At 34.8% G+C, this 11,917-nt stretch overlaps 1 pseudogene; it reads left to right on the top strand.

Annotated features, from left to right (window-relative positions):
* Window positions 1-491: 491 nt before the first annotated feature.
* LOC118555587 (cytochrome c oxidase subunit 6B1 pseudogene) lies at window positions 492-960 on the top strand (annotated as a pseudogene).
* Window positions 961-11,917: the final 10,957 nt, after the last annotated feature.

An 11,917-nucleotide genomic window follows, 5' to 3' on the forward strand; every position in this document is an offset into this window, starting at 1 on the left:
ATTGCTTTCATATGTTAAAGATTCATCATGTTGTGCTGGAAAAGCCAGGGACTTTGGTCACGCAGATCTGAGCTGGGATAAAAATTTAGCTGTGACATTAAACAGCTCACCTGACTTCCCTGAGGCTCATTTTTATCTCATCTGTATTAATGATAGTTAGATGTCCTCTCTTTCAAAAGTTTAAATAGGAAAAAAATCCATTTAGGCATTTAGCACAGTGCTGGTCAGTGCAGATGTCCAGAATGCATTAGTTATTTTTCCAATTGTTTTCAAAAATAAACAATTCTTGGGGTGCCTGTGTGGCTCTGTCAGTTAAGTGTCTGCCTTCATCTCAGGTCATGATCCTAGGATAGAGCCCTATGTCAGGCTCTGTGCTCTGTGCTCTGTGGGGAATCAGGTACTCCCTCTCCCTCTGCCCCTCCCCCCAGCTCCTGCTCTCTCTCTCAAATTAATTTTAAAAATCTTAAAAAAAATAAAAGAGCACAGTCCGACTCTGGCGTCTTTGCTGAGGTTCACATTGAGCTGCGAGGTGCTGCTGTGGTGTGTTTAGAATCAGCACCATGGCAGAAGACATCAAGACCAAAATCAAGAACTACCAGACTGCCCCTTTTGACAGCCACTTCCCCAACCAGAACCAGACCAGGAACTGCTGGCAGAACTACCTGGACTTCCACCGCCGTGAGAAGGCAATGACTGCTTAAGTGGGTGATGTCTCCGTGTGCGAATGGTACCGTCGTGTGTACAAGTCTCTCTGCCCCATATCCTGGGTGTCAGCCTGGGACGACCGGCGGGCAGAAGGCACATTTCCTGGGAAGATCTGAACTGGCTTCACCCACCTCTCCTCTGTCCTCCCTCCTTCTCCCAGGGAGGTGAAGCGGGGACCTGGGTGCATGGTGATCCCCACCCTGGGATTCTGAATCATGGCTTAACTAATAATAAATACTCGTTGGAAAAGTGTAAGACTGCGTATGTGTAAAAGAGCCAGGTGATCGGGCAAGAAGCTGTGGTGGGAATTAATACCTTGACCAGTAAGAGGGGCTTCAGGGTGACTGTTTTTTTCTGTTTTGTTTAAGTTTTATGTTATTAAATTGACCACCTTCTCTATATCAGACAATAGAGTGAGTGATACAAAATAGCCCCTGGATGTGCTAAAATTTATCTGTATGTTCCGCTTTATTATCTATACAATTTCAAAAAACTTTTCTTATGTAATTTTTGAACCACATGAAAATAGTATAATAAAAATTCCCATATACCCCCCAAAAAAATAAAATAGAAGAGCAATTCTTCATTCAGATGGAAAATTATACATAAGTCTATAAATACTTTCGAATTTCTCTACTTTTCTTCTTTTTTATTTCTGCAATACAACTCTTGGTAGTAACATGTGATGAGGACACAAGAGTGACACCAAAGAAATCTGGGAACTTTAAGACCAGTAATTACAGAAGATGCTTATGAATAAAACAAGTGAATAACTGTCTAACTCACCAGTAATGGAACTGATTCTTAATACCTTCTAATAAGAAAAAAGGTTAATAAATGAATGAAGCAAAAATGTCCCCACTTAGACCTTTCATTTAAATAGCATTTGGCTGGTTGTTCCCATTGTCTTCTCCCTTACTTCCCACTGAAAGGTCTATGAAGATGACAGAAAGTGTTACAAAAACAACACTGAACACTAAGGTTGATAGGCCACATAAACTCAGATTTCGCAAAGAGTCTTTGATAAGTACGTGAGAGTTGGTATGATTAGAAAAAACAAAAACTTTCTAAAGGTCACCTCATAGGTGATCCAGACATCACTTCATAAATAGAGATGATACTTTGCACCTGTCCCACTGAAGTTTCAGTGACTGGATCCTCAACGTCAATAGCAAGCAGAATATTAAGTTTCTGTCCTTCTATATGCTTCTATTGTGTTTTGGGACAACGAGAATACTGTGGTTACACTTCCATTTTTTGCCTCCTGACTCCTATTCTTTGTTTAATCAAAGAAAGAAAATCCCAGAAAGTCAGTGGGACAATACAGGTCTACTAATGAAGCATTATTGCCAAAGAGATGTAGTTTCCACAAATAAAACACTACAGCAAGAACTGAACACTATCAGAAATTCCTAGAAGAAACATGTCCTGAAAATTGCAGTACTTTATAGAGCTTATCATTCAGAATAGAAAAGAACAGGAAATTTCCTGTAGGATATGTAGCAGCCACAGTGGTACATAGCTGAACTAGGCATATTCTTGCAAGAAACTGAGAATTGATTCAGGAGCTGTTTATATCAACCTTCTCTCCAGCTATAGATTTGAAAGAGACTTAACCATTATCTAAGAATATGAATTGGGCCAAGGGCAATCCACACAATTTGTCTGTTGACCAATACAAAAGCTAGAAAGATTTGGCTTCATTCAATGATAGCCAAAGAACAAGAAAAGAGAGAGCAATGAAAATACTGTGGAGTAAGGAAAAAGAAACAGCAACTAAAAAAATCGAGGAAGAAAATAATTCTGAAAATAGACTAATATATAATCCATTCTAAAGTTTAGAAAATGAGTAGGCATTCTTAATAGAATGCAAGAAATCTTGGCCTCTTTGAAACAGGAGCAAAAAACAGTAAGGGGAAAACATGATTAGCTAAAAGGAGAACATAAAAAGATAAAAAAGAGAGGTGACTAAATAAGGATTTCAAGACAGTAAGAAAAAAATAGCATGGTTAAAATTCATTGCAGAAGCAAGGAAGCAGAAATAATATTACATAAAATTACATCAGTGATATAAAGAAGCTTCCAAATCTTTTCCAGACATAGTGGGAAAGAACAAAGATGAGAAAATTATGATAGAGAAGATGAAAACATGGAATAAAAATAGAGAATCAATATAGATTTGACAGAAAAAAAGAAATCCCAGGCAAATAATAAATAATAATGAAAATGTAAATAAAAAACAATTTTCCAAACTGAAAAAGCACCTGTTTATGTGTCCAAAGAGCTCATCACATTCCAGGAAAAGGCAAAAAAAAAATTAAACATTTATATATATCCTGGTGTGATGTTTCAGGTGTAATCATAAATTAAAAGTCCTCTTTCCAGAATACAGAAAGCAAACAAACAAGCAACTGAATCTTGACCTCAGGACAAAAATTAAAATTAAGGTACATTCAGACTGTTTATAAATAAGCAACATCTAATAATAATCATATTTATCATTCAATTGAGTGCCTGACACATATAACATGCTTACACATTTTATCTCCTTAATTAAAACAACAGCCCTAGGAGATGGGTAATATATCCCCATTTGGGGAAACTGAGATTCAATTAGCATGACCAAGATTCTACAGCCCGAAAATTGTGGAATTGAAATCTAGCCTACATTTATTTGATTCTAAAACACGTGCTGTTTTATTGTAATATGCAGTCTCTATAATACTGAGGGGAAAATACCTTTGATCTAAAATTTAGTACCCAGCTAAGTTGTTTTTAGCAGAATGTACTTGGAAGAAAGAGGAATCTATTTAACTTCATGGAAAGGAATCTAAGCTGGATAGATCTTTTGAAAAGAATCTCACCATGGCCTTTGTATTTCTAAATCCAGGACTGCTTCTTAGGTACAGAAAGACCCCTTGGTCTGTCATGTCGTTTTTGTTTTTTTGTTTTTTGTTTTTTTAAAGATTTTATTTATTTATTTGAGAGAGAGAGAATGAGAGAGAGCACATGGGGGGGGGTCAGAGGGAGAAGCAGACACCCCACCGAGCAGGGAGCCCGATGCGGGACTCGATCCTGGCATTCCAGGATCATGACCTGAGCCGAAGGCAGTCGCTCAACCAACTGAGCCACCCAGGCGCCCCATGTCATGTCGTTTTTGTAATAGACTAGGAATAGAGTCAGCCTACACCCTTTTACCTCTTGCTTATTTCCCCACAAGTCAGCCTGCAAAGAAGCAGTGACTCCCCACCACTGCTCCTGAAATAGAATCATGTCCTTTTTCCCTTGAACATACAGAGTTTCATATAAATAGATGCAAGACATTGATATTACATTTTTTTTTAAGATTTTATTTATTTGCGAGAGAGAGAATGAGAGACAGAGAGCACGAGAGGGAGGAGGGTCAGAGGGAGAAGCAGACTCCCTGCTGAGCAGGGAGCCCGATGTGGGACTCGATCCCGGGACTCCAGGATCATGACCTGAGCTGAAGGCAGTTGCTTAACCAACTGAGCCACCCAGGCGCCCTGATATTACATTTTTGTGAACTATCCACTGTCAGCAGGTCACTATCCACTTATTTAGATGACCCAGGAAAAAAGAGTCTAGTGATAGACCAGTGGAATATACGATGAGCAAATTTGTGTGATCGAATGAAATGCTACAAAATGAATAGATATTGTGTGACATCGAATGAAAGTTTGAGAATACTCTGAAATATTTTTAAAAATGAAAGAAAAACAATTTTCCAGGATTACCTTTGAGGAGATTTTTGGGTTCAGTTTGCTTCTCCGTTCATTTTTGGTGAGCACTGTTTTCACAGATTCACTTCAGTGAAGAGAGTTGCTATAATCTTCACATTTCCCTGCTCTGAGATAATTTAATTGTCAAATTATTTCCCCTGTGTTAATATGTTTTTGAACTTGACAATGAATAAAAAAGAAATACATGTTAATGTCACACCAAATGAGACTGCAGCTGAGCAGAACCTCATTCCTTGGCTCTCAAGGTGGAAGAGATAGGGTAGATGAAAACAACGAATGAGACAAACATGCTTCTTGATGTTAAGAAAAGGTAGGAGCGCCTGGGTGGCTCAGTCAGTTCAGCAAATGACTCAGTTTCGGCTCAGGTCATGATCTCAGGGTTGTGAGATGGAGCCTGTGTTTGGCTCCATGCTCAGCGTGGAATCTGCTTGAGTTTCTCTCTCTTCCTCTCCCTCTGCCCTTTCCCCCCTGCACTTGCTCTATCTCTAAAATAAATACATTAGTCTTTAAAAATAAATAAATAAATAAATAAATAAATAAATAAATGTAAAGAAAAGTATAGCTGAGAAAGAATTATGGCTGAGAGCGGAAGAGGGCTCTGGTTGCCAAGAAATTGACTCACAAAGAAAAATTAAAAATAATAAAAATGATATTTGCATTGGGTGAGAATAAAAATTGGAGAAACATAATGAAAAAGTAGAGGATAACTCAAAAAATATTGAGACGACTGTACTGAGTACAAATATTTGAAAGCAGTACCATTATGATTGGGTTCTAATGAGTTTTTCAGTTCACTTCTAAGACATGGCTTAAAACATCTTTGGAATAGAAGAGATAGATGGAAATATACATGCAAATGATAACACTACACAGAGGAGTAAGTTCTCAGCATCTGGACATTTACAAATATAATCAACTGAAACAGAGTGGTTTGATGTTATTTAACTGTTATTTAACTGACCAATCTATTACAAGGCTTTGTCAGAAAAGATAAGATCATGATAGCTATAGATTACTGTAATACTTGAGAAAGAAAATGTGAAAGAGGACAATTGAAGAAACAGAAGCCTGCTGAAGGCTTACTCAGATATGTGTATACTTCCTAACCCACAGCATATTTGTCTTTTATCATCACCATTAAAAAATGTTTCAAAAAGTAGATGTTAAAATATTGCAAGGACTTAAGAAAACATATGCAGGTGGTTCCGTAGGATAAATTATTTAATTACCTTTCAACTGGCTGGCACCCATTAATTTACTGAATGCTGTCCCAGTTGGGTATTTGCAATAAAAATACTGACATAAAAAAAATACTGACATAATAGTTTAAACTTCTGATTATCTCCACTATATCTGATAATTCTATACATGTGATGAGAGAATTTGTTGGAAAGATTTGGTTGTCTCAGTTTCTCTTTTTCAGCAAACTGGCATTTCATTTGGAAAATCTTGAAAAACACATTTGGCAAGAGCCTCTTTCTCATTTCAAAAGAGTCGCACCACCATACTATGCATGGCAAAGCTCATAAAAGTAAGCCAGCTGGTCATAAAGACATCTCAATAGAGAAAAGAAATCACAGACTGGAATGTTTTCTCAGATTTTGCTATAAATATTTTCTTGAAATAGATCATTGAGTAGATGTCAATTAATGTTTTGAATTATGAAGCCTCTCCATACTTTGAACCGATCTATGGGCCCTCTGTTCAGGACAAATGCACATGTGTTCAAGGAACATTCTCACATGTCTTTGAGCCCATTCATGGACCTCTGGGGTTTTCTTGGATGACAGTTAAGAATCTTTATGGTGGAATAGTATCTGAAATATTACCTTTTTGTGATCATTAGATCACTAAACTTCACCGTTAATTCTCCCTTCTTATCCTCACTAACTCCTCTTCCCTCCCCTTCCCAGAAACAGAGCTATTCTTTTTTGTTTATTGAATTTTAAAGCACAACATAAATGTGTTCAGACATCTGATAGATTTTAATATCTAAGAAGTCTCAAATATTCACACAGATCTGAGTTCTTCCTTGAGTGTCACTAAATTGAATTTATTTCTGATTTGTTGCAGATTTATGTGTCAGAAATGCCACAGGTGTTTAAATTCTGTGGAATCTGATCCATGATTAACATCTGGTGGGATACTTGACGCGTGAAAAATCTTAGAAATGTATTCAAATTCTCAGGTCAAGCGAAACTGGCACACTTACTGTTTATTGTGATACCAATTTTGGTTTTGGGAACATGAAAGGCCAAAAACTGTTAAAGGATTTGGTTAATCTGGTTTAAAAGTTTTATTGAGGTATAATTGACACACAATTACTACACATACGTTAAGTGTACAATTTGAGGCTTTTTCATGTGTATACACCCACTAAACCATAACCATAATCAAAATAATAAACATATCTATTTCCTCCCAAAAGTGTTCTCAATCCCCTTTGTAAGATCTCCCTCTAGACATTTAATATTCATTTTATCTCTCCACACCCCCATCATCCTCAGGCAATCACTAATTTGATTTCTATCAGTAAAGATTAGTTGGTAATTTCTAGAATTTTTAAATTAAATCATAGTACATGTATTCATTTTGGTTTGGTTTTTGTCATTCAGCAGAATAATCTTAGGACTTACCCATGTTTTTAATATGACCAGTAGTTCATTTATTTTTTATTCTTGTGTAGTATTTCCTTGTATGGATATACCACAATGTATTTATTCATTGGTAATGAACCAGAGAATGTAGAGAGCCTCTAGAAGCTGGAAAAGGAAAGAAAAATGGATTATTTCCTGGGACCTCCAGAAGTAACACAGCTCCGTCAACCTATTTTAAACTTCTGACCTCCAGAACTATAAGATAATATGTTTAATAAATAAAAATTTATGTTGCTTTAAGCCATCAACTTTGTGGCATTTATTATAGTAGCAATAGACAACTAATGCAATGCTTTTTATCAGGTTGAAGAAGTTCCCTTATATTTCTAGTTTGCTGATGGCTTTTATAAGAGTCAGCATGAGATTTTTGTTAAATGTTTTGTCTGCATCTGAGATGATAATAGGGCTTTAATTTTTTATTTTTTGTTGATATGGGTAAAGTATATTAATTTCTAATGTTAAATCACCATGCATTTATAGGATTAAATACAGGATTAATTAAATATGGAACAGAATAGAAAACCCAGAAATGAACCCACAACTCTATGGTCAATTAATCTTTGACAAAGCAGGAAAAGAATAGCCAATGGAAAAAAGACAATCTCTTCAACAAGTGGTGTTGGGAAATCTATACACCTGAAACTGGTATTATACTGTATGGTAACTAACTGGAATTTAAATAAAAACTTCTTAAAAATCCCCAAATATCTAGTGTTAAACCAACCATACATTTATAGGATTAAATATCCCATTTGACCATGGCATATTTTCTTTTTATTTATTGTCTGATTTGATTTGATAGATTTTATTAAGAACATGAGGATAGTGGTTTGTTTTCTTTTCTGCTAATGTTTTTGGTTGTAATATCAGATTTCCTTACCTTCAATTTTCTGGATGAGTTTGTGTAGAATCACAATTGTCTTTTCCTAAATAATTGGTAGAATTCACCAGTGAAACTATCTGGGCCTAGAGTGTTCTATGTGGGAATTATATAAACTACAACTTCAATTCCTTTAGTAGATATATTGTTCAGATTATCTATTCTCCAGTGAGCTTTGATAGACTGTGTCTTTCAAGGAGTTTGTCCATTTTATCTAACTTATCAGATTTACTAACAAAGAAGTTGTTCATACTCTTATTATCCTTTTCACATCATAAAATTTCTAGTGATGTCATCTCCCTCATTCTTGATATTGGTAATCTGTTCTTTCTTTTTACCCCGCCCCACACCAGTAACTCTGGTTATATAGGTTGACTGATTTTATTGATCTTCTCAAAGAAGCAGTTTTTGGTTTCATTTATTGCTTCTCTGTTTATTTCACTGAGTCATTGATAAACACATTGATTTTTATTTTTCTTTCTTCTCACATAAGGTTTTATTTGTTCTTTTATTCTGCATCTACTGAGATAACCTTGTAATTTTAATTAAATAATTTTTAATACATTGAAGTATGTTCATTCTTCATAGGTGTTTCATAAAGTAGAAATTGAAGCCTCTCATTTAAGATCTTTTCATTTCTAATCCAGGCATTTATTATTATAAATTTCCCTTTAAGTACTGCTTTGGCTATATGCTAAAAAGATTTACATATTGTATTTTCATCTTCACTCAGTTCAAATTAGCTTATTGGATTTTTTCAAACCAGTTTATTGGATTGTTGTTTAGTTTCCAAATATTTGGGGATTTTTAATTTAGTTTAATTTAGTTTAATTTAATTTAGTTTCCAAATATTTGGGGATTTTCTTTTCAGTGGGGGTAGGGTAGGGGCAGAGAGAGAATCCCAAGCAGGCTCCATGCACAGTATAGAGCCCAATGTAGGGCTCAATCCCACAACCCCGAGATCATGGCCTGAGCTGAAATCAAGAGTCAGACTCAACCGACTGAGCCACCCAGGCGCCCCTATTCCATGTGTTTTCATACACAGTGACTTTGAACATAGTAGTTCTGCCCTTGGTTGTGTTTAAAATAAATGCGATGTCTTAAATATAAAGAGCATTAACATGTTTCCAAGAAAGTTGGGTGTACAGAAATGCAACCGATTTCTATACATTGATTTTGTATCCTACAACTTTACTGAATTAGTTTATCAGTTCTAGTGGTTTTTAGTGGAGTCTTTTATCTTTCTATAATTGATTTCAAATTTAATTTCACTGAGATCAAGAACATACTTTGTATGACATGAGTAATTTTAAATTTGTTGAGACTTATTTTATGGCTCAGAATAGGGTCCTTCTTCCATGTATACTTAAAAAGGGTACACATGCTCTTATTGGCTATAGTGTTCTACAAAGGTCAATTGTGTCACGTTGCTCGATAGTGTTATTTTCAAGTCTTCTACATCCATGTTAATTTTCTCTTGACTTGTTTAGTTCATTATAAAGAAGAAGTGCTAATTTACAGAAATTTATGGTCTCACAGTTCTGAAGGCCAGAAGTGCTAAATCAAGGTCTCAGCAGGGCCATGTTCCTTTTATGACTATAGAGAAGAAACTCTTCCATCCCTCTCTCCTAGTTTCTGCTAGCCTCAAGCATTTCTTGGCTTGCAGATGAATCATCACTTCAATCTTCTGTCTTCACATGGCATTTTTTCTGCATTCACGTTGTCTTCCCTCTGTGAATGTCTGCCCCTCGTTGTCCCTCCAATGTCCCCTATGAAAAAGGACACCCATCAAATGACCTCATTTTAACTTAATTATCACTGTAGATATCATTTCTCCAAATAAAATCACATTCTGAGGTATTGGGGGTTAAAACTTCAATATGTCTTTTTTGAGGAGACATAATGCAACTCATAACGTGGGTCTTGCTTTTTTAAATATCCAATCTGACAATGAACTCCTTTTAATTGAGATGATTTGACTATATACAATGTGAGTATTGAGATGGTTGAGTTTAAGTCTATAATCTTGCTATTTTTTTCTATTTGTGTCATGTTATTTTCCTCTCTTTTTCCATTTTTCTGCCTTCTTCTGGGTTAATTTAGTATTGATTTTACTTTATTTTCTTTGTTGTCTTGTTATCTATAACTCTTTGTTGTGTTACTTAATGACTGCTCTATGGCTTAGAGTATAATTCTTTAACTATGGTCTACTTTCAAATACCATAAAAATATTATGGTATATTTCCATTTCTCTCTTCTGGGACTTTGTGTTACTGTTGTCATATATTTTAATATACATTTGTTAGAAAGCCCATGCTACATTATTATTATTCTTGTTTTAAACAACTGATTATTTTTAAAGAGAATTTATATAACAAGAAAAATGTTTTATATTTGCCCATGTATTCACCATTTCTAGTACTCTTTATTCTTTTTTGTGGATCCAGATTTTATTTATAATATAAGAAATTAATTAGATAAGTAAGATAACTGTAATCATCTAAAAGTAAGTAAGAATAATAAAACATAACCTCTGTCTCTTGAGCTTATGTGAAGGACTTTTATATTTTAATATCAATATTGATTGAGTTACAAAATTTTTTTAAAATTGATATTATACTGGCACTATACTTATTTCAAAAAATGATAATTACACTATTTAATTAATACCAATGGGAGCACATAAAAAACTTGACAATGTAATTATTGAGTAAGAATTCCTTTGATTAATTTTTTAAAACATTAGGTCAGTGCTTTACAATCATTTTCATATTATGACAGACAGAGAATATGATCATATCACTGTGACATACTGAAGTATACTGATGAGGCTATTTCATGGCCCAGGAGCTCTGATTATCCTTGGCTCCTCAAAGTCCTCCAAGAGGTGTAAGTATAAATACCAATATAATTCTGACCTATTGAGAGACTCCATATTAAGCCACAGTACTTCAGTGTGGTTACTCCACTGACCATCCAGTCTTATTCTAGCTTCACTTAACATGTCCTTATTATTTTTTTCTCATGTTAGGTGGTAGAGAATAGCAACAAAGCCTAACCTGTAACACAATTTTTATCAAACTTTGACAGTATTGATATTCCAACTGTAAGTACCATTAAAAAAAGGTAGCCAAATGGGAATAATTACCAAAGGCAGAATATGATTTGTCATAGGGTCAATACCTGATAATTTCTGGGAATCATGACTATCTTTATGTCCATGATTGCATCTGACAAAAAAGTGGATTTAAAAGTGGAAGAGATAAAAATCCTAAGCCTAGAGAGTAATATTGTCTTTTTTTCTTTTCTCAATTCATTGAAAGTAGAAAGTTTCTCTTTCTAAAAGAAGCAGAAGGAGAACTAAAAATGATATGACAACAATGAATAACAGCATCTGGAAAGAAGACTAGAAATACTTAACAGATAAATTTGCTTACCTTTATATTCAGGTTGATCAAATGTTACTGAGACTATAGCTCTTAACAATACTGAACAATGAATGGTTCCAGCTGCTGGATTAAAATTGTAGCCCATCATTTCCCTTCTGAACTTTTTGTAAGATTTTATCTAAAGAAGCAATAGACTCATGCTCCTTACAAGGAAGTGCTTTGGTCAACAATAATGTCAATAAGGATATTAGTCTTCTCTTTCTAAATTCAATATTATCACAGTCTCCTAGAAGTAATAAAAATAAAGTATGATGCTTGGCTTTGTACAATGAAGCTGTTGTGTTTGAATACTGAGAGTAACCAGAGTGCTGCTGAGAGAAAACTTAACCTAATAAATCACTGGCCTCTATCCCAAGTGCAAAATCCTTCCTAAATGAAAAAGAGAAATGTTTGAGCTTGAGTTGCATTCCTTTTTTTTTTTTTTCATTTGTTGAGGTATAATTGTCATACCATATTACATTTCAC

This window comes from Halichoerus grypus, chromosome 6 (assembly GCF_964656455.1).
Source record: "Halichoerus grypus chromosome 6, mHalGry1.hap1.1, whole genome shotgun sequence".
Lineage (NCBI taxonomy): Eukaryota > Metazoa > Chordata > Mammalia > Carnivora > Phocidae > Halichoerus > Halichoerus grypus.